The 4,637-nt window shown below is 34.5% G+C and overlaps 1 non-coding gene across 1 annotated transcript; it reads left to right on the forward strand.

Annotated features, from left to right (window-relative positions):
* Nucleotides 1–1,663: 1,663 nt before the first annotated feature.
* LOC126026709 (U6 spliceosomal RNA) lies at nt 1,664–1,768 on the forward strand. Its single transcript, XR_007501931.1, has one exon. It is a non-coding gene; the product is annotated as a U6 spliceosomal RNA (small nuclear RNA).
* Nucleotides 1,769–4,637: the final 2,869 nt, after the last annotated feature.

The following is a 4,637-nucleotide window of genomic DNA, read 5'->3' on the forward strand; positions in this document are numbered from 1 at the left end:
TTATTAACAGAGACACAACATGTACACATTCACCTTTGAGATCATGTTTTACTTTAGGAGGCAAAATCTTAAATAACTGTAAGTTCATTAAATAAATAAATATTTTATCTATAGTGTCAGCAATCAAATCCAGATTACCACATTCAAGACAAACATCAATATAAATATGTATTCTGGCAATTTTATGACTATAATAGATTCTGTTTTGCTTTCTTTTTTTTTTTTTGGATGCTGAGGTACCATACTAGTACTCAATTCAATTTAATTTTTATGGACTAAATTAGTTGCTTATGGTTAGGTACTGTCATGTATTTCTATATTTCTCCTTTGTTTTTTATAAGTAGATAATCTTGAAAGTTTAACATGTAGTTTTTTTTTAATTCTAGTAAAAAGTTGCTAGGAACATTCTTAGAGCTTGAATTGCTACATCTGACTGAATATCCTAATGTTATGAAAGTGACTACTATAATAGCTGTGAAATTCATTTTACATTTTACTTATAAATTATTTGGCAAGAATATATTTTTATGATGTAGAGATATAATTTTCCTTGGTATGTCACAGTATTATGTCTAAGAATATTCTGAACCCAAATGATGATGCTACAAAACTTAAAGCATTCCTCCTGTTTATTACAGAATACTTTATTTTAGTTTCTATCAGTTTGCTGCTTAAAACTGAAATAAGCAAATGGTCCAAAACAAATATTGTGAAGTGATGAAATTTGTTTAAATTTGCCTTTTATTTATATCATGGTTAACTATTCCAAGCAATTGATATACCATATCTAAATATGAGTTCTTGTAAAAAACAGAATCATAACTGAGGTTCATCAAATAATCATTTTATAGTTATTTCTAAAATCAAATAATTGGTTTTCACTGATAATGTTTGGTGGATCTGGGAAAGATGTATTAGTTGGATGATTGACAGAATTCAGATGCTCTAGGCTATTGAGTCATAGTATGTGACGGTTACACTAGGCTTTTAAATATTGTGCTTTTATGCTTTTAAATGTACTAAAAGGAAAAAATGTTTTATTTTTATGTCATTTAAAACTTCAAAGCAATTTTAAAAAACAGTGTGCTAGTCATATTAATTTGTGGTTTAAAAATACTTATTCAAATGCCTTTTAATTCATATTTTAATGTGTCCAACAATAGTTTTTGTCTTACAATTTGTAGTTATCTAGAGACAAAAAATAGTGTATTTTATGATTTACATCTGCCTTATGAGTACAGAAAATTGAATGTTTTTATGATGATAATCTGGTTTGTTTTCAAAGCATGAATAAAAGCATACAGTGAAGTAAAAATCATATATGTTTATCCAGTTTTGATCACATATATTTCTATTTGTCCAGAGAAAAACACTATGATTTAGAACCAAATAGTTAAAAGATTAAACAATATTTTTCAAAAAAAAAAAAGAAAGTTAAAAATTGGGGTCTGGGAGCCGGAGAGATAGCATGAAGGTAAGGCATTTGCGTTTCATGCAGAAGGATGGTAGTTCGAATCCCAGCATCCCATATGGTTCCCTGAGCTGTCAGGAGCGATTTCTGAGCGTAGAGCCAGAAATAACCCCTGAGCACTGCGGGTGTGACCCAAAACCAAAAATAAATAAATAAATAAATAAATAAATAAATAAATAAATAAATAAATAAGTGCTCGCTTCGGCAGTACATATAATAAAATTGGAACGATACAGAGAAGATTAGCTTGGCCCCTGCGCAAGGATGACACGCAAATTCGTGGTGTTCCATATTTTTAAAAGATAAAGAAAGAAAGAAAGAAAGAAAGAAAGAAAGAAAGAAAGAAAGAAAGAAAGAAGAAGGAAGGAAGGAAGGAAGGAAGGAAGGAAGGAAGGAAGGAAGGAAGGAAGGAAGGAAGGAAGGAAGGAAGGAAGGAAGGAAGGAAGGAAGGAAGGAAGGAAGGAAGGAAGGAAGGAAGGAAGGAAGGAAGGAAAGAAGGAAAGAAGGAAAGAAGGAAAGAAGGAAAGAAGGAAAGAAGAAAGAAGAAAAAGAAAGAAAGAAAGAAAGAAAAAAGAAAGAAAGAAAGAAAGAAAGAAAGAAAGAAAAAAGAAAGAAAGAAAGAAGAAAGAAGAAAAAGAAAAGAAAGAAAGAAGAGAGAGAGAAAGAAAGAAAGAAAGAAAGAAAGAAAGAAAGAAAGAAGAAGAAGGAAGAAAGAAAGAAGAAAGAAAGAAAGAAAGAAAGAAAGAAAGAAAGAAAGAAAGAAAGAAAGAAAGAAAGAAAGAAAGAAAGAAAGAAAGAAAGAAAGAAAAAGAAAGAAAGAAAGAAAGGCTGGAGAGTTAACACAGCAGTAGGGCCTTTTCCTTGCATGCAGCTGACCACAGATAGACCCACGTTCTATTCCCATATCCCATATGGTCCTCTGAGCCTGCTAAGGAGATATTTCTGAATTTATTGTTGACTTTAGCTTGAATAATTAATTCTGTCCTTATTCAAGCGCCAATGCATCCAAGACCACTTTACCCTGGCCTCAGCCTTTATTTCCTTTCTCTTGGTTTTATAGAAAAATTTGGGAATGGGCTAGAGTGGTGGTGAAAGTGGTAAAGCTTCTGCCTTGCCTGCGCTATCCTAGGATGACCGTGGTTTGACCCCCTGCATCCCATATGGTATCATCAAGCAGAAGCAATTTTTGAGCCCAGAGCCAGGAGTAACCCCTGAGCATCACTGGATGTGGCCCCCCGCCCCCCCAAAAAAAATAAAACAAAAAGAAAAAATAAATTCGGGAATATTTGGCAAAATAAAGTAATCTGTATGTGAAAGTTCTAAAAAATGCAGGAACCCAATGTAAAAGATAAGAGATAAAAAATAGAATAAATACGAAAAAAAGATGTGTGCATGGCAGATGCGTTTTCTGTTTTGTTTTGTTGTTGTTTTGCAAAGGCACAGCAAAATATGGGAGAAATAAAAAATTAAACCTTTGGCCTACAAACAGGGAGACCTTACCATGGCATCCTGGCATAAGGCCAACTACAGGCTCCAGGTCTAAATCCAAAGTCTTTCTCTGTGGTTCCAGTTAAAGCTCTTCACAATCACGGTTGTTGCTGTCAGGTTTCTGTTGTAAGAGATCCTGGGTTTTGTTCAAATCCTTTGTAGAAGTCAGAGTGACAGGGAATATCTTCTGGTTTCATCTGACCATTAGGTGGCAATACAGAGAACCCTGCCTTGAAAGCAGGTTGTTGCTGTTACCAAGGTATCAGAGTGTCATATGAACCCACTCTGGAACAAGTTGATGCCAGGGCAGCATTAGAGCCTTCCCTGATAGAAGTCCATTTCCTGGTGTTGGTGTAAAAAACCATGCTGGTTTTGCAGATAAAATCCAAGGTTCAGGGTGAATGGTTTATATCCAATCATCTGAAACCTCAGCCAAGTCACTATGACAGTGTTCAGGGTGTAAATCTCCACTGTAATATAAAATATATATGTTCCTATCTCTATTAGATAAGAACATTTTTACACACATAAATTATCACCATTTTAATGTGCCTATTCAAAAAGAAACACTACCACAGGGTGCTACTGTGCATATGGGGAGGTAAAAATACCAAACTAAACAGTCTCAATATTCTGGTCAGAACATGAACTTATAACACTAAAGAAACATATCTACTAGAATTTTCTAATAAATAAATTTCCCAAAAAACAATGAGGAAAACTACCTCTTCATAAGATAGATAATAAGTTATACCTATATTAAGTAAATACATCTAAAGAAATATTCAAAAGAAATACAAGCAAAGGAAATGTACACATTCCCTTTAAGTCTTTTGAAATAGTCTGGAGGATATAAATTCTGGATCACAGCTTCAGCCTGTTATATGGTCTTGTAGAATCTGATAAATGGCTCCCAGCAGGAAATGTCAGGAAATATCAGGAAATGTCCTCAAGTTGGGGGCTTCTCAGAAATCAGATCTGATAGTAAGCAACAGTACACAGCAGAGGGAGGTTGGAGAAAAGGGACCACCAAGAGCAAATCAGCAGCAGCTGTGGTGGCTTTTTTTTTCTGGCTGAGGCAAGAAAGGCTGGAAACTTATCTTTTAGCTTTCAGAGCAGGTTGGCAGTTGACTGGGGTGGGCTGAACATACCACCTTCTGAGGAGTTAAGAACTGAAGGTAAAAAGGTTAAATGGAGGGAAATGACAGATCAGTTTGAGTTGAGACCCTTGCATGAAGTGGTCCTCAAACTTTTTAAACAGGGGGACAGTGCCCAAGGGGGTCTGTCCCACAAACTGTTGGAAGGTCAGACTATAGTAGAAACAAAAATTATGAACAAATTCCTATGCAAACTGCATTTATCTTACTTTGAAGTGAAGAAACAAAATGGAAACAAATACAATATGTGGCCGTGGGTTGTAGTTTGAAGGCCACTGGTTTTTGTGCCTTGAGCATCCAGGTTCCTTTCTGAAAATCATATTAAAATAAAAATCATTTTGGTATAATGGTAAACTACCTGAAATTGAAAACAAATTACAATAATATGCTCAATGAATGAGCTCTGTAGTATGAATATTTGGCATGCAGTTGCATATTCCATTGTTAACTGTGGACATGAACATTAGATTATATTAGCAGGCATAATCAAGTAGGAAATGTATGCACATCACTATCATAGC

This window comes from Suncus etruscus, chromosome 13 (assembly GCF_024139225.1).
Source record: "Suncus etruscus isolate mSunEtr1 chromosome 13, mSunEtr1.pri.cur, whole genome shotgun sequence".
NCBI lineage: Eukaryota > Metazoa > Chordata > Mammalia > Eulipotyphla > Soricidae > Suncus > Suncus etruscus.